Source organism: Epinephelus lanceolatus, chromosome 22 (genome assembly GCF_041903045.1).
Source record: "Epinephelus lanceolatus isolate andai-2023 chromosome 22, ASM4190304v1, whole genome shotgun sequence".
NCBI classification, from domain to species: domain Eukaryota; kingdom Metazoa; phylum Chordata; class Actinopteri; order Perciformes; family Serranidae; genus Epinephelus; species Epinephelus lanceolatus.
In genome coordinates this window covers 20,026,274-20,045,806 of record NC_135755.1, presented here as the reverse complement: position 1 = coordinate 20,045,806, position 19,533 = coordinate 20,026,274, and the positions used below count along the sequence as shown (strand labels likewise).

Sequence of the window (19,533 nt, the reverse complement as noted above, 5' to 3'; positions counted from 1 at the left end):
CCTATCTACGTTTTCTTGACTCTAATTTCCTGACCCACTTCCTTACAAATAGTGCTGCGCTGACCACTCAATCCAGGAAGTTTTATAGGATTAAAGACGGATTTCTGGAGTCATATTACAAAAGTTGAAGGGATAAGGAGGTGACGTTTGTTTAAACTGGCTGTAAAAGTTGGCAAGAGTTTTGGAAGTGTCAGAAAATAACTGTATTTTGGGAAATGGTATGTAAAGAGATAGAGTATGAGGTTCCTAGGAGTTGTTTGGTGCTTTATCTATGTAAATACTCTGAAGAACATGATATTGCTAGTGATAGACATTTGATCAAAATATTGCTAGTAGCAAGCAAGAACGCTATCACTAGGAACTGGGGTAAAGAAACACCACCAACGAAGGCCCAATGGCTTACAATTATGGAAAAAATCTCTTTAATGGAGAAACCGACACACACTGAGACTACAAGAAGCACAACTACAAAGACAATGGCTATACAAGATTCAGAAAGGCGACACTGGACTGGAATAACAATCAATGGATAATGAATTGATTCAAAACACACATTAAACACACATTATTACAATCTCAAACACAAGTACACAAATCAGCTTCACTATAACTCGCAGCATTCACAGACAAAGCACTTGTCTTTATCCGGACACATTTTCCCCACAAATACAACATGCTAATGTTATTAGCACAAGCCTATGGTATTTTACATTGTATAAATAAGCATAGCGGCTAGCGGACTTTTCCTCTACTCATTGAAGCCAGGGACAACATCAACGTTTAACAAAGGTAACGTTACAAAATTCACCAGTACCGGTGTAGGGTACAGTGTAGGCTCTATGTTGACGCAGAGCCAGTGGCATAGGTATGGCGTCGATTCGATGCAGAAGTAAATATCCCACATAAAGCTGTAAAATGTGCACTTACCCAAGCAATTTTTGTTTCATTATCTTTTATTATTTTTCAATGATGTTATTATTCTGTTATGCTGTTGTAACTGACATGTCAATGTTTTTTATACACCCAAAAAGGCATACAATGACGTGCAACAGGTCGTCTGTGATTAGCATCCCTTTCTGCTTTTTGTTTGTCATCTTATGCCACAGCCAATTAATTCTATTCATATAATGGTAGATTTACATACCATGTCTCTGCTGTTTTTAATGTGTATACTCCTCTTGGTTTTCTTCATGCCTCACTTTTTCAACTTGTAAGCAGTGGTGGAATTTAAGTAAGTCCACATACTCAAGTACTTCAGTACAAATTCAAGGTACTTGTACTTTACGTGAGTACTTCCACTTTATTTTTTATACTTCTTGTCCACTTTTAGGGTGGCAGTAGCTCAGTCCATAGCGACTTGGCTTAGGAACAAGAGGGTCACCGGTTCAAGTTCCAGTATGGAGTCTAGACTGGTGGCTGGAGAGGTGCCAGTTCGCCCTTGAGCAAGGCACCTAACCCCCAAGTGCTCGGGGATCCATCCAAGGCAGCCCCCTCACTCTGACATCTCTCCATTGAACACATGTATATGACAACAGAGTAGAAAAAATGAATTTCCTCTCGGAGATAAATAAAGTATATCTTCTTCTTCACTTAATCTCATAGGCAAATTTTGTAGCATACTACAATATAGCCCAATATAACCTATTTTTCATTCCCTTCTTGTCCAGTTAAAACTATGTATCCTTGTGATTTAGATTTTTTTTTCTCCTACTTCTTAAGCTAAATTAACTCTTAAACCCTTTTGGATCAGCTGGAAAAAACAGGGATTTTCCTCTGAGCTTGTGAAAAATTAACTTTTTATAGATACAGGGTTCTCACGGCAGTAAAATGCAACATACACATCAAAGTAGCAGGAATATTAATCTGTAAACATCATATATAATAGTTAAATGAACTGCACAATAAGTACTGTTTTTGAAATTAACTCCACAAAGTTAGTTTCAGGCAGCAGTCATGCATGAACTGCACAGAGGAACACTCATATGTAAGATGGGCCACTGGATTGGATGAGTTAGTGTCATCTGTACAATGTTAAATGTACAACACTGCCATCACCACTAGATGGCAGCACTGCTGCAACTTCCTGTTAGAGTGTGACACTTGCAGGTAAGGGTTTGATTTGATCACTTTATTGAAAAGAAACCCTGAAAGAAGTGCAGTAAATTGTGTGTCCGTCTCTCTCTCTCTCTCTATGTGGACTAATATTTGGCTTTAATGTGAACATCTAATTCTGTCTGCTGCCTCTGTACCAGTACAGCTGTATTAATCACCATTTAAAATATTCAGAAGAAAGGTCAGTTATTGGATTGAATTGATAATAAATTCTGAGGAAGTTTTCTTGAAAGAACTATGTAATTTGGTACGAATGCCTTGCTAGTGATTAATGCCACCAAGATGCTTCAATAGCATCAGAGTCAGAATAGGGTTTATTACTAACTAGGTTTGCACTTACAAGAAATTGGTCATTACCTAGAGTCTCTCAGTCAGAGCAAATCAAGGTCAGATAAAAATGCTTTGTCTCCAGATATATAATCTGACATAGTGACAACAGAATAAAGTTTCCAATAATAAATTAATAGCAAATTCCACCTGAAATCAACAACTGCTCCACACACAAAAATAGAGTTTCAGAATTTTGTTAATTTATTTTTTATTCTATTTTATTTTATTTTATTCTATTCTAATTTTTTTTTTTTTATGTTATTCTTCAATAATTGGTGCAATAATTCAACTACCGCAATATTCGGTGCAATTATTTGATCTAATTTAATTTAATTTCAATTTATTTTAATTTTATTCTTTAATAATTGGTGCAATAATTCAACTACCGCAATATTCTTCAGTATACGACTTCATTCTCACCAACACCTCTTGAATGTTAATATTTATTCAACATACAATGCATATAACTGTACATAGTTATATTTATTATTATTATTGTCTTTAATCTATTGATGTATATATTGTTTGTTGTAAGCATTAAAGCATAATACATGTTTGATATTTCTGAATGTAACACTAGTTTATACAGTGTAATGTAGCACAGTGCATGTGTGTGTATATGTTTACACACTTACAGACTCAGCACAGTTAAGATATATTTTATTCTTAATACCTTAAGAACTAGTGTCATCATTGTAGCATAATGCACATTGATATTTATATTTTATTGTATTTTATTACTTCATATTTACCTCTATTTCATACTCTTATTCTTATTTCTGATAATTCTCTATTCTTTACATTGGAGCGAATGTAACGAATCGCTCTTTCCCCTCAGGGATCAATAAAGTACTTCTGATTCTGATTCATTTTCCCCTGTAATTATTGCCAAATTACATAGTTAAGAAATTTGAAAAGGAATTAAAGACTCATAATTTATTTTTGACATGTTGAAAATGTAAAGAAAAGATTTGTATATATGCCTTTTTGAAATGTTTTAATGGTTAAAATTAATTCACCATGTGTTACCTCCAGATACCAGCAGATGGAGGCCTTGTGCAATAATGTTTTTAACTATTGACATGCCCACTTTATGCCAGTCCCATGCAGTTTGGGGCAAAACCCATGCAGCTTTTTGCATGCAGCACACATTATTTTCGCCTATTGCATTTGAGTGGTTCTGCATACTGGGCCCCTAACCAGTATTTGAATTGTATAAATTGGGCATGACTGGAAAACTGAGACTCTTGCGGATTCCATGTGCCAAATTCTCTCCATGTGTGATGATGATCGTCCCCATGGTAGCCATTTCATTGTAGTGGGACCTTTTTTGGAAATGGAAATCACTGTATAAAATGGACCTATTGCAACCTCTTGGATAATTACAGCCTCATGAAAGTTTACAATTACAAACCAAAGAACTCGGGCATTCAGAGCATGGATGACTTTCATAGGCATGTTGACAATAAGGGGGTTTCTGAGCAGTTTCACGAACAGTAGTGCTCGCCAAAAAATTGTTAATTGTTTTGATACCAAATGCATGAATATTTCCATGGTGTTCCTCAAGGTCTTGGGGGCTTAATGTGATATTTCAGAGGGATTTTTGACCATTTTAAACAAATCTCGAGTATTCAAAAGTGCTTTGATTTAACACCAAATCTGTTAACAAATGGTATCAACTAGAAAATTGCTGCAACAACTTATAGGACACATATGACGATGAGAATGTCTGTCAAACACCTCCATCATAATCCTGTAAACCCCTGTATACCCCCTCTAAATTGTGAAAGGCGCTTAACCAAAACATTTTTTCTGCTGCTTTATGACTAGAAAAAGTTAGCACACAGTAGACTATCTCCAATTTATCTTCAGGTTCCCTGCTTTCAAATGATGTATACCACTTCTATGTGGCAACTACTGTTGACCTGCTATGATCCCCTGTCCCTCTGTGGTGGGTCTCAGAGGGATAAAATAGGACTGCAATGCTCGTGCATACATTGAAATCACAATAATTTAACACGATTACTCATAGACTTTGAAAATATCCAGATTTATTGAACTTTAAAAAATACAGTGCGTTTTCATAAACTTTAAATATAATTCTACTAACTCTATCTGCAGAAACACTCAACTATTTACATACTGTAATCTAATCTTTGCATGTCCCGAAAACCATTCATCCGATCTACTTCACACTCCCCAGGTGTATTGCTGGGGACCCGTTTCGACATACGATTTGTTCTTCACATTGGCACATCACAATGAATCTATAGCTATGTGGGGCCCAGGTGTATTGCTACGGACCCAAAGAAGGGCAGCGTGGAGTGCGAAGCGGTTTGTATGAGCGGTTCTCGAGAAAGCACAGCAGCAATACAACAGACCAAGCAACTGCCTGTTTCAAACAGGCATGTTTTGAATTAAATAAATACATTTCAGCAATATAAAGTAACTATCTATCTTTAAAGCATGAGCAGTTCACTCCTGGACGGCAGCTGGTGCTCCTTGATACAGAGCAGGCACAACGGACTGATTAAAGTGCACACATCAAGGTGCATATTGGCAGGGTTCAATCGTTTCTACCATGTGTTTTACTTTAGTGTCCTATGACAGCATATCGTCGCTGTCCAATGAAAAATATGTATCTCCACTTTTGACGATTTTGACTTTCTACAGTGCATGGAGTGTCCATAATATTCCCTAGCAACCGTTAGCGTGGGTATCCAAATGACCAATGGAAAGACGTTTTATCACATCATCTTTTCAACGCGTATCTCTATTGGGTGTCAGAAGTGTCCATCAAAGCGCATAGAAAGTTAAATTCGTCAAAAGCGGAGATACGTGTTTTTCATTGGACAGCGACGATATGGGAGTGTGGATGATATCAGCAATGATCAACACTACTTGCTATTCTGTTGCTAGGGCAATGGCTTGGGTCTCTGATAATCTCCCATCAGCTACTGCAACAACAAACATTCATTGTCAAAATACAAAGGGACCCATTTAGAGTGTTTTTGCTGTTAGTTTGAAAGCGTCTAGAACATTGGTTACTTCTTTGGCACTGTCAGAATCTGCAGGGAGAAGCTGCCTATCCGGTTACACCTATAGACACATTTGGGTTATGCCTCATATACCAAATGTTAGCAGCCATCCAGAGAGCTCCACACTCGTAACGTGATGATAGCTCAATAGGCTGTACCTCGATGGCACATCAAAGTATCCTTGGGCAAGATACTGATGGTTCCTGATGGACATGTAGTGTTTACGTGATTTGAATGGTAGAATGACTAGAAAGGCACTATACAAGTGCAGGTCCATTTGCCTGCGGAGGCAGTGGGTTATTTTTTAGAAATTAAGGCATGAGAGGGTCTGAAAGTGAAAAAAAAAAAATCTAGCTAGAAAGTCAACAATTTGGCAACACTGAAGGCACTGCTGTAAAAAGGTGCACAGGCCGATTTTGGCCAGGTGAGATTTTCAATCTCAACATGAAACAAAGGTTAAATGAATAAAAATAAAAACAAATATTGAGCCCTATATTCACAAAAAAATGGAGTAAATTGTATTCCCAAAGCAATATTTTGTCCTATCCCATTGCATAGTGCAGGATTTAATGTCACAAAACTATTTTACATTGTCCCTCTAACATCCATAGATTCAAAACCACGATGTGCATGGTTTCTTCGCTTCACACTGTTGCTACCGAGCGGAATCAGCTGCCTCCTGTAATAAAGGACGTGCAGAATCCACAAGCCTTTAAGAGATATACGGTAGCTGCGAGATATCCTCTCTAAATAAGGCCATTGTTGTTTTTTAGCACACTGAAATCGGTTTTTAAAAGAATGTATGTACATGTATTGTTTTTTAATGCCATGTTTATCTGTGGGTGGGTTGTTGTATTGGAATGTAGCTCATTGTGGTCATGTGTTTCCCACTCTGAGTGCTGAACAGCTGTCTCTATCTTATGTAGTAACACTGTGTTTTGTTCAGTCTGAACAATGGAATTACATCTGCCTATTTGAATAAAATGAAAGATAAAAGTGCTTGCAGAAAGAAAACAAAAACAAAGGTACAATAAGTTAATATATTGCGATGCTGAACATTCTTTCATTATTTCAACTTGGTTCTCACATTATTCCAGTTTGTATGAACGCCAGTGCTTATGATTTACTGTCAAGGTATTTGTGGAGGAAGACAAGCAGGTCAACATGTTGAGCTTTCAGGACTCTTCCTTGTGTAGTTACGATGTTTCCTGCGGTGGAGAAATCTGTCCAGACACTTGTAGGAGGAATGCACAGGAAGCACTTTGCTATTCTGAGTAGCTGAAGGCACTGAAGTCTGTGTTCCTCCCATCAACTAAGAGGATTTTCAAGGGGTGGCAAAGGTTTTTCTTCTCTAAACCTCTTGGTCTCAGCTGCAGCAGCATCATGTGCAGATTTTGGTGCAGCATTGACTTTGGCAGAGGCAAATGTTGCTTCAAGCCAATGCACAGGTGCTCCTTTGTCTCTTCATGGGTGGCGATGGTAGGGCTATCTTCATAGTTAGGTGGGTGATAAACCTCAGATGAGTCTTCTCCTCCACCGGACTGTCTACCTCCTCTTGTTGCTGAAAAACATCAAAGCATAAAATCAAACTAGTATAATTTTACAGTAAATTAACATTAACTACCACAACACTCCTACTGCCACCAGTCAAGCTGCATTTACAGTTTACATCCATGTCTGTCCAGTCCCATACATACCATGACGATAGACAATGCTTTGAATATGTATGTTGCTGCAAAGAAGATAAAACTTCTAAAACGTGGATGCTTCATACATGTATTTACCCGGCAGCACAGAAAATCTATACAGTCAGCACAGTCTTAAGATGCATACCCAGACAAAAATGAGTGTCACAGAGTCAGTATCTGACCATATGTCTCCCTTTTTGGGTTAGGGTTACAGCAATGAATAATGGCCAGAAAACTGTTTGACCTTTTGGATATAAAATGTCATCATTTTATCCTATTAGACGTTTGTGTGAAATTTTGTCATACCTAGCGTATGAATTCTCGAGTTTGGGCCAAAAACATGTTTTGTGAGGTCACAGCTACCGTGGACCACCAAAATGTAATCAATTCATCTTTGAGTCCAGGTGGATGTTTGTGCCAAATTTGGGAAATCCCTCAAAGTACTCTAGAGATATGACGCTGAGGAGAATGTGATGGACAGACAACTTGGGCCGAATTTGAGAAAATCACCAGGCGTTCTTGAGATATCTTGTTCACGAGAATGAGACAGGTGCGAGGTCTAAGTGACCGAGACCTTTGACGACTAAAATCTAATCAGTTCATTGTTGAGTCCAAGTGGACGTTTGTGCCAACCTTGAGGAAATTCCCTCAAGGTGTTTTTGAGCTATGAGGTTCACGAGAATGAGACAGATGCAAACTTGCAGTGACCTTAACCTTTGACCTCCAAATCAGTTCACTGTTGAGTTCTAGTGGACGTTTGTGCCAAATCTAAACAAATTCATTAAGCATTCTTAAGATATCATGTTCATGAGAATGAGACAGATGGACATATGGACAACCCAAAAACATAATGCCTGTGGGCACTGCTGTTGCTGGCATGAGGGTATAGCCTAATTAATTAATTTACTTACATTCTGTAGCTTCTTCATGGCCGCCACCACAGCATCAATCAGGCTGGAGGAGGTCTCACTGGTCTCTGCTTCAGAGAGAAAGGGTAGATCCTTAAACTTAGCATCGAGAGCTGACACCAGGCACAGTGTCTTCTTCTCACTGGCATCTCTCTTCCCCAGATCTTGTGCTGAAGCAGCTCTGATGTCCTTCACTGTCTGTGTCATCCAGGCTTCCTTCTGTGCTTGTGACCAGCTTGGCATGAAGTGGTGCAATTTTAGATAGACTGGGCGTGCTCTCCTATGACATTACCAAAGTGGCATCCTTCATTGGCTCGAGTGCCTGGAGCACTTCCTTGGCACGTGTGATGTCAGCCAGGCTCAGTGTTAAGATATCCTTTTCAGTCTTTCTGGGCCTCTGCTGACGTGATTGTGCATAGGTGACTCATCATTGCTCTAAAAATCATGTCATCTGAGCTGGCCCATCTTGTGACTGACCTGGGTCCTGGAAGCTGGAGCAGGTCCTGTTTGGGCTTTAGCTGGTGGCTGGCTATGGTGTTGCGTCCAAAAAAGGCAGTGACTGCTGAGTAGTCTCGCCACTGTTAACAATTCCAGTGCTCTCTATGAGGTCAGGTTCAGGCTGTGTTTAAAACACTATACGTGGGTCAAGTCTCTCAGTCCAGCCACAAAGTTCATATTGGATGCATTGTCTGTTACAATGTGGGATCTTTTGCCGCCAATCTACACTCAGTACCGGCCTCCTTTAGTAACGCTACGATGCTCTCTCCTGTGTGGTTATCATGCATCGCTCTTGATCGTAGCACATGAAAGTCCAGCTTCCACTCAGCCATTACGTGATGCACTGTTACAGTTACGTACAATTAAGTGGCGCTCTATAGCCCCGTTTCCCCCTAACATTTTTGGTATGGTACCTTTGGAACCAAAAGTAACCCTTCAGACACGGTACCTAGCGTTGCGTGCCAAAGTGAATCTAGCACCGTCATTTCCACTTCCATGTACAACTTGGGCACAGCAATGTCAGAGATGTGTTGTAGGTAGGCATGTAGTGTAACAAGGCTCCATTGTATTCACCATATTCAGGTAACCTTCACTCTTTACAACACTAAGAGGGCGGATATCTGTGCAGACAAGTTGACTCTGATGTGTTAACTTGTTCAGTGCAGAGGGATATGCTTGTTTCATGTTAGCTGTAACACTACATCACTACAATACAGGGCTGGGTTAAAATAACTGATAAAACAAATTGATCTTCATTTGAGTGACATGATATCAATTCATAAAATCCGAGATTGATCTTTAAACATACGCCTTTTTCCACGGATGTGTCAAACTTTGACCCTGGTAATCTCGCCGGTAGTAAACAGGCCGTGGCGCTAAATTATTAACAACCATAGTATTGAGGAGCTCCAACGTTACCGGGTCTTTTATCTGTAACCGTTAGGTGTCTGTTATGTTTTGGACAAACACGGAGTAAAGATGCCGCGGTGGAGACAGACCTGAAGATAACTTGAGCTGATGACAACTATGCTTGTTACTGTGAGTGCAATAAAACCTCCACGAGCAAAAAGTCAATACTTTATCAATACAGCTGATCAGCAACATGTAAACATGTAAAAAGTGATATTTCAGTCTACTCTGTCCGCAGTCTCTCATCCACCGCCACTGATACCATGTTTTAAACAAGCACAGAGCACTTTCCATTAACTGTTTATATCTAGCGGTTTAGGTCACTTTGTGTCGGGTCTTAAAACTTGTCTTAAAGGACACATTCACTCTGGCGCTATTGGTTCGCTTTAAACAAACCCTGGTCCGCTTCCACGGATAGTTCCGTTCGTTTGGAGTGGTGCGGACCAAATGAGCGAACCCCAGTGTGCTTGAAAACTGGGGGTCTCAGTTTACTTGCAAGTGAGCCCTGGTGCGATTCGCTTACAGTGGGAAATGCAAACGGACTATCCAGCGAACCAAAGAGAGGAAGTGGACCAGAGAGAGGAAGTGACGCAGAGTGCAGTGCATTTTGGGTAGAAAAAAACCCAAAACCAACAGCGCGAACCGGGAGAAGCAGAGGTAACAAAAGAAAAAGTTGGAACATGTCTCGTGGGCAGATGTGGAGTAGTGAGGAGGCGCTTGTTGATATATGGTCAGAGGACTATAACGCAGTTGCTATCTGTGGGCTGAAAGGGATGGATTTCCGATTTCGGTCCTGGCCAATCGATGAGCCGTGTTTTTTTCTTCCTCATGCTTTTTTTCTTCCTGGTCAGTGGTTGTTTCGGGCAATACTGCATGACAGTGTGCAGGCAGTTTGGTTTGCTTTAAAAAGTGCAACTGTGAAAATGAACCGAACAAAATAAAGGTGTGAAATTTTTCGGCATTGCCCACCCAATCGAAAAATCAAAATCAAATCAATTCAGGAAATCAGTGACGATACCAAGCCCTGCCATAATAACTGGTTTTCTTGGTGTGCACAAATTTTAAGTTTGTGAATCTGTTTCTCCCCCTCCATACCCTGAACTGTAACTTTCCTCTGAGTGGGAATCTTGATCTTTAGGCAGCGTGCGAATGATTGAATTGTCTTCCTGCAGAGCGACAATGACTAATTCTTGTTCTTCAGGCATAGTGCAAATGTTTGAATGGTTTTCACAGTCTTCCGGCAAATCTTGTTGGTTTGGAGTGGCTGATTGAATCTTTTCAATCAACCACGATTGCCTGTATAAACGGAAACAAACAAACAGTAGAGCTACTCCTGCCAGTCCCAGTGCCCCGTAGAGGCCGTACCTTCCCCGAGTCGCTGGTTGTGGTCGACTTGTGCTCGGTGTCTCAGGTTCAAGAAAATGCCTCGCTGCTGTAAAGAGACCAAACAAATCTGCATCATTCATGTGAAGAATAAACATTTTACTCAAAAAGAAAACAAAATATTCGCAACGGCTAAACCTCAACACATTTTCTTCACAGGTTTGGATTTAACCTGTTAAGAAAGCTCTGCAGGAGCAACTTACCAGTGACATTGAGCGAGCATCTCCCAGTGCTGCTCCCATAACTTGTGACTACTGTACACAGGTACCGGCCAGAGTCACGAGTTCTGAGTCTGGACACGTTCAGTATGAGTCGTCCTTCTCTGAGGAGGTGTTTGTCGTATTGGACTCGTCCTGCAAACTGTTTATTCTGAGACCAGAGGAACTCTTCACCTTCATACAGATGAAACACGACTACGTGCTCGTTGTCAGCTAACAGTTCACAATAGATTTCGAACCGGTCAGGGGAAGTGTCAGCTTTGGTTGTGAACATAAATTCCAGTGTGATGTCCTCGTTCTCCTCTGCCTGATAGGAGGTCTGTGCCGCATTCACTTCAAATGTTCCTGCGGAGGAGACAGAGAGGGGAGGTGAGGACCAGACAAACCATCAACTTTATCATGTGAGCCTCTAAAATCCATCCATAGATGTTTCTGTAGAGTTTAGTGATGGTCTCAGTGCTGCAGATGTTCATCAGCATAACTTGTTTGCAGGTGGCGAATAAACTGTTTAACTGATTCAGTGAATAACACAGAGATTTTTAAATGGAACTGATCAAATCTGTGGGTGAGGCTTTAAGTGTGTAATGACTTCTCTCTTTGCGGGTAAAGAAGTAAAGGTGTAAACTAACCACAGACCGAAGAGATCAGGGACAAAAGCAGCAGGTTTTTGAGCAGCAGGTTGCCACAGGTCATCTCTCCTGTATCAAGACACAGAGGTGGAGAGTCAGAAACGGAATTTCAACATTGGTTGTGAAACGGAAGTGAGGAAAGTTAAGACAAGAGAGAGTGAGGTAAAACGAACCTGTTATATGAGACAAGATTGTTTTTCTTTAGCAAGTGAGTGCTTTAGCACAAATGTTTTGTGATGGTTTGTGTTGTCCACTGGCGCATGGTAACAGTGCTCTGTTCTTTCAACATTGCATTGTGCTGTTAATATGCTAACTGGCTAACTACAGTCAAGACTTTCTTCCGGTTTCCCTTCTTGAATGACTATTACAGACAACCATTTTCTGTTCATATGGAGGGGTATGTCCTCTGATGCAGACGCAGGACATGTGTGCTTGCTGGCCGTCAGTTTGGCGTGTTCATTTGCAACTTTTGGACAAACATGGCAGCGTTAGGTGACACAATAATAATAATAATACTCTCATCCCACAAGTTCTCTAAAGCCAGTTTGGTGTGTCTGGGCCTGAACTGAGAAAATCTACAGTCTGACTTTGCAATCTGTTGTAGTTTAGTATGAACCTCAATTACCACCTCGCAGTTGAATGCCAATCAGGTTCCAATTTACATTCATTTCTGTCTCGACCGTAGACTGCATAAATAATGGACGTAGCTACCGTGACGCCAACCACTGGTTTGTGGACTCCCATTTTGAAGCATTGAATTCGGCATTTCAGCCATCGCCATCTTAATTTTTTGGAGCCAGGAGCGACCATATATGGATGAGAGTTTAGAGCTGTGGAGGAGCGAAGGGTGGATCTGATTCATAGACTGTAGCACACCTCACAGACAGCCTGTCACTCAAGTGTCCCCATCCTTAAATACGTATAACTTTGGGCCTTAATAAATTATCAGGTTTTACTCTTATCAGGAGCCAGCCTCAAGTGGTCATTCCATGAACTGCAGTTTTTAAAGATATGTTTTTTGGGCATTTTAGCCTTTAATTGATAGGACAGACAAGTGTGAAAGGGGGAGAGAGAGAGAGGGAGTGACATGCAGCAAAGGGCCACAGGCTGGAGTCGAACCCAGGCCGCTGCGGCAACAGCCTTGTACAGGGGGCGCCTGCTCTACCACTAAGCCACCAACGCCCCTGAATTGCAGTTTTTGACACTTCCGAATTAGCTTTGTTTTTTAGCATCAGAGGTTGCTGCTTAGTCCAGACTCATACATAGCCAAGATGGTTGACAATGCTTCAAATATGGAAGCATTGTAAAGAGTGAAGAAGCTACATATTCTAAAACATGGATGCTTCACACACCTTCAACCAGGAACCTCAGAAGATCTCTCAAGGTAGACATCCATGATTAGTGTCACTAATTCGGCATATTAACAAATGTCTCCCCTTCGATTACTCAAATATGATGTTGAGTAATGGCCAGAAAAGTGTTTCTGCAGAACATTATGATGTCATAGGTTCAGTGACCTTTGACATTTTTGGGCGTAAAATGTCATCACTTCCTAATTTTTTTCCTGTTAGACATCTGTGTGAAATTTTGTCATAATCAGTGTATGAGTTATGGCCCACATGTTTTGTGAGGTCACAGAAATCACTGACCACCAAAATCTAATCAGTTCATCCTTGAGTCTGTGTGGATGTTTGTGCCAAAGTTGGGAAATCCCTCACAGTATTCTTAAGATATTACATTCAGAAGGATGTGATGGACAGACAAAAACATAATGCCTCTGGCCACGGCTGTGGGAGGCGCAGAGGGATAAAAATATGTTTTGTTTTTCACTCAGTCTCCTGACGTGGTTGTGAGCACTTAAAATAGACCACGTGTTAAATTCTGCTTTCATTTACTGCAGATGGTTATTAAGTGGATCACTGTGATGAGAAATATGTGCACTATAACACATAAAGTACGGAGCTAAATGTCAAGTGTCATATCAAAGGGTCTGAATACTTGTGCCAATATGGTATTTCACATTTTTAAAATCATGTTTTCACTTTGTATTTAAGGTATTGAGTTGAAAATGATGAGAACTTTAAATCTTTTTAGCATGTGGCTGCAACAAAGGAAAATGTGAATCAGTTATTTCAGTTCTGTACTTTTCTGTACTTTTCAATTCAGTTTGAAGAGCAGCTTTGATTGTTTCAGTTTAGTGTTTACAGTTTAAAAATGATTACTTTTTCATTTGTTTCGGTATTGGTTCCTTTGGTGAAGGTAACTGACTCACTGTCACACAGACTCAGAAATTTGACTGAAGTCATTTCCTGTAGATTTTTTATTGTATTTTAGTTAGTTCTGCAAGTATACAATATCATTTCAATTCGTTTATTGCTTCATTCTAATTTGACTTTAATTTCAGTTAGCTCAGAATGCTTTTTCACACCTAGTTTTAGTCTTTACTTAAGTTTTAGTGAACTATAAAAACCTTGGTCTGAATACTTTCTGACTGCACTGTAAGTTTAAAAACGACAGACCTACCTGTTCGCAATGCGTTTGGCTAGATGTCTGTCAACTGGTCCCAGGAGCCATGAACCCTGAGTGCAAATGAGGTAGATATTTTCCCTCTTCTCTGGCTGCATCTCATCAGTCACATGCTGACCTGGAAATGAAAAACGGTTGTTAACAAATTTTCTTACACTTGTTGAGCCCAGTTCAGACCAAAGATGAGCCGTTCTGCGACGTTCTAAAAACCTGCCAGTTCACGCTAATGCAACTGAGATGGTGTATCATCTCTATGCAACAACTCTCTGTACTTCCGTTCTGGTTTCCAGCTTTTCAGGCTTATTTAGTGGCTGAATATAAGAAGCTACAAATGATATTATACTTGACCAGCGGGCTTTACTATAAGCTGTTTGGCTTTTGAAACTGGTGATGTGCTTTACGTTCTGAAACCTGCCGCCGGCGATTTGACCAGTGGAGTTGCAGGTGACACCATCAGCCGGCTTGAGTCGAGCTCAGATGGCCAGTTCACACCGCTGCGACTTTTCTCTGCAACGTTCTAAAACGGTTACGTCTCGTTGCGAGTCTAGCTACACAGTGGGCATCAAGTTTTGATTTTTTCAGACTTTAGAAGTTAATACAATAAAATCTTACTAACAACCTTTTAATGTTACTTACAGTAAGTTCATTGGTCAGGTGATTTATTGAAACTGTCACTGTATCCACACAAAAATACGCAAGACATCATCTAAAAAGAATCATGTTCCTCCTCCTTCTCCTTCCGTCTCTAATGGCCTTTCCTAGAATCTACCATGACTCATGGAAAACAGCCAATCAGAGCTGTGGAGTCGAACGCAGCTGTTGATTATGTAAAGCACTGCTTGTGAGCTGCAGTCAAACTGCTGACTCACAGCGCTGATCAAACATGGACCGAGACCGTTACTGTATTAGCTATTTCTCGTCTCGAATGTTTCCTAAACATATTTTAGTGCGCTGTTGAGCAGCGTGTGCAACGTGGCGGCTGCGTCACAAGCTCTCTTTCTTTCCAGCCAGCATTCTTTTCTCCTGACACATGAGTGCAACCAAAAAAAAGACTGGCCATAAACAGTATGTTTACTGTTGCATTGAAAATGTAGCCACCGATTAATCTCATTAACCCAGCATACAATATAGCTTGTTAAAAATGCTATTTCCCTGTTGGAGTCATGTTATAGTCACATTGTTTTTGCTTTGGGCGTTTCATTTGACAATACGTTTCAAGGGAAAAACATAGAAACCACCGCAGTCGCTTTTCTGTTAACTGGTTTAAGAAGGAATAAATATTGAACTGAGAAACATGGACTGTGAGCAACCCCTGCCTTTGCTGCATATCCTTCCTTTAAAGAATTTTACATGAGAGACATACAAAGCTACTGTCAGTTCAAACAGTAACAGCAGTGATAAAACCAAACAACGTATTTAAAATGATGTGAGGAAAGTGCTGGAGGAAAATGTTACTTACAAAAGCTCCGGTGAGCTTGTCAAGCATTAATCGCCTTGGTGCTTTGCCGTGTGTCAGGCGCTTCTCCAGCCCTTTTGCCTAAAGGAGAAAAGCAAAACTAGTTAATCTGATGTTCACACTGGACTCTACTGATGCGTGAGTCAGGGTGTTTTTAAAAACCCTCACCAACCCGGCCTGTTATGAGAGTCAGTCTGCCACACCCTACGCGTTAATCATCAACCCATCAACCATTTCTTTAATGGAAGTACACTCACCAGCCACTTTATTAGGTACACCTTGCTAGTACCAGGTGGGACCCCTTTGCCTTTAAAACTGCCTTAATTCTTGGTGTCATAGACTCAACAAGGTGCTGGAAACATTCCTCAGAGATTTTGGTCCATATTGACATGATAGCATCACACAGTTGCTGCAGATTTGTCGGCTGCACATCCATGATGAGAATCTCCCGTTCCACCACATCCCAAAGGTGCTCTATTGGATTGAGATCTGGTGACTGTGGAGGCCATTGGAGTACAGTGAACTCATTGTCATGTTCAAGAAAACAGTTTGAGATGATTTGAGCTGACATGGTGCGTTATCCTGCTGGAAGTAGCCATCAGAAGATGGGTACACTGTGGTCATAAAGGGATGGACACAGTCAGCAACAATACTCAGGTAGGCTGTGGTGTTTAAACCATGCTCAGTTGGTACTAAGGGGCCCAAAGTGTGCCAAGAAAATATCCCCCACACCATTACACCACCACCAGCAGCCTGAACCCTTGATACGAGGCAGGATGGATCCATGCTTTCATGTTGTTTACACCAAATTCTGACCCTACCATCTGAATGTGGCAGCAGAAATCCAGACTCATCAGACCAGGCAACGTTTTTCCAATCTTCTATTGCCCAGTTTTGGTGAGCCCCTGTGAATTATAGCCTCAGTTTCCTGTTCCTACCCGTCTGGCAACAACAACAACCATGCAGCGTTCAAAGTCACTTAAATCACCTTTCTTCCCCATTCTGATGCTCAGTCTGAACTTCAGCAGGTCGTCTTGACCATGTCTACATGCCTAAATACACTGAGTGTCTGCTACATGTACCTAATAAAGTGGCCAGTGAGTGCATGTAAAAAAAAGTCTGCCTTTTGAAAACGACTAAAATACAGTTGCGATTTTCCTTCAAGTTGCAATATGCAAAGTGCAAATTACAGTATTATAGTTTTTTGTTTTTTTTTTAAGATTTGTAACATTAGAAATGTGGGCTGCTGCATAGAAAGGCTTCAGTCATTTTCACAAAAAGAAATTAAAATATTGATAAATATGATAAAATGTTTGTAGCACCTCACAAATTCAAATTTAATACTATTTAATGACTTTAAAGGCCTTATTGTGGAAACACTGAAGGCATTTTAAGACTTCTTAAGGACCTGTTAGGCAGTTCAAGAGCATCAGACTGCATTTCAGTCATTACAAACCGCTCTGCTGAGTTTAACATTGATTTTAAGTCTTCTCAAAAGCTCGCTCCCAGCTGCTTGATGTTAAGCATCTTCACTTCTGACAGTAAGTGTCCTCATACGTGGGTGTATGGATAGATGACAAGCTCTCATTTAATGCTACTCTAGTTAGGAAGCTTAAAGTGAAGACTGGCTTTTATTTTACAAATAAATCCTGCTTTACTTTTAGTGCCAAGAAAACATTTGTGGAAGCTGCTTTTCTGTCTGTGACTGATTACAGTGACATATTGTATATACATGCAACCTCCTCCATTTTATGTAGCATTGATTCAGTGTGCCATGCCTCTCTATGTTTGTTACAAATGCAACATCTCGTCCTCAACACTGCATTCTTTATGATTTGGCAGGTGGGGCGTCATCGGCCATTCCCAGACAACAGCACTGGTAGGTTTTCATCTTTAAGGCAACACTGGGCAAACTTTCAGCCTACCTCTGTCTGCACCCTCCTGTGTGTCAGCTCTGGTGGTTACACACTAGCTACAATCCTCCAGGTGGTTGCTCTTTAATGTTCCCTGGGTTTTAACAAATCTGGGGGAAACTGCATTCTCCTACTTTGTACCTTGGACATTGAACAATCTTCAAAAACATCTATAAGAAGAGGGCTTCATAAAGAATGTGGTGACAGAGGCCACTGTGTTTGAATAATGGTTTTAACCTTTAATAAGCTCCAGTATAACCAACCTCCAAGTACCACCTTGTCAATAACATAAAACAATATTCTTACTCGCATTATCTGCGTCACTAATAAACTGTAGCTGTTGTTTTTGATGCTGCGTATCTTACCCGTCACTGATGTTTGTCCATAGTACTTTGCCAGTAATGTGACCCCTCACCAGTCGGGACGCTGACAGGGTGCGGTCCGACACTCTGGAGTTAGTCTTCGGGGCAGCTAAGTTCACCACGGAGGGCTAGCCTATTTCAAAACAAGCCGCCGTCGTAGGTCAGAAAACTCTAACTTCTCTTTTATATTTCGCTCTGCCTCTGTTTGTTGGTGTGTGTGACGCAGTGTCGGTCCTCTGGTCCTCATTCATAAAAACAAGGTCACGTGACAGCACGAAACAGCCTCTTCCCGGAAGCTCTTGCAATCTGGCTAGCATGCTATGCTAACATGCCGAAAAAATGAAGTCATTGGCACAACCGGCTGCGGCCTAGCCATACTAACAACACTATACATTTCAGCACATATATATTACATTTCATTATTTGACTTTACTTGAACTATACGGTTAAATATCGCTCGAAGTCACGTACAAAAAAAGCTACGCTGCTAACGCTGCTAGCCACCGTCAGCTAACACGCACATGGGCGATTAAAAAACAGCGACGAGATCGTTTTAAATCGACCATTTTAAAAATGTGGGCATCATAAGATGTTGAGTTTCGACATAGGATACAACCATGTACGATAACACAGCGGTAGAAGACGATGTCAGGTGATGATTTAAAAGATAAATCCTAAGAAGACAGACAACCATGTGCTGTGGAGACTCGTCTTCCTGTTTTAATGACGTATCATAAACCGACGTGGTTATGGTTAGACACATAGCGCCACATACTGTACTGGAGTGCACCATAGCTTTACCCAGATGCTTTGATGTGGATCAGTGGTCATGTTTGTGCATGCTTAAATGTTTCTATGCGGCCTGTTAGTTGTGTGTTGGTGCAGACAGTGTCCACAGTGGAGGGTGCTGCTGAAAGAGGAGCATGCCAAATATTATGAAGAGGCAGAAAAAGAGACACCCTGACTGCTTTTATGTCAAATGTATGTTATGGCAATGTTCTGAAATTCAGACTTAACATTCTGACTTTCAAACCGATGCTGTTATATAAAGTTATTAAGAAATATTGAGCTGAAATAAGTTCCATCCACCTGTAGTTCACCCTACACCTTCAGATGTCGACATGAGACCACAGCTGGAGTATTGCTGCATTAACACAGCAGAGACAATAGAATACATGTGTTGTCAGAAGGAGCATGATAAGCCATGTCTTGCTGGTGGCACAGTGAGTAAGTCACCTGCTCTGGGGATAAAGAGGTAAAAGGTTTGAACTCCTCATTTGGCAAGCGCTATGCTTTATGAACAAGTTGACTAAAGTCCTGTATCCCCAACAGTTAAACTGTTGTGCATATTTTAAGTTGTGTGACCTCCGTCTCTCTGCCTTCTGCTTCTGACTTATCCTCTTCGACTTAATCGCCCAGTGGGTTGGAGAGGTTGTCGAACTACCTGCACCTGGGTAGATGACACAACTTGTGTGCATCTTGTTTCTGCCCATCTTTTATGAACTGCTGTGGTTTAAGAGTTGACATGCTTTATCAGAATCAGAATCAGCTTTATTTGCCAAG

The 19,533-nt window shown here is 40.8% G+C and overlaps 1 long non-coding RNA gene across 2 annotated transcripts; it reads right to left on the bottom strand.

The window, feature by feature from the left end:
• Positions 1-4,473: 4,473 nt before the first annotated feature.
• Positions 4,474-18,684, bottom strand: LOC117246191 (uncharacterized). Of its 2 annotated transcripts, XR_013488529.1 has the most exons (8): positions 17,974-18,684; positions 15,953-16,191; positions 15,699-15,776; positions 14,237-14,357; positions 11,714-11,782; positions 11,070-11,429; positions 8,080-10,915; positions 4,474-7,041 (listed from the first exon to the last, which is right to left on the bottom strand). It is a non-coding gene; the product is annotated as an uncharacterized LOC117246191 (long non-coding RNA). The 2 variants fall into 2 exon arrangements; XR_013488528.1 differs by lacking the exon at positions 15,953-16,191.
• Positions 18,685-19,533: the final 849 nt, after the last annotated feature.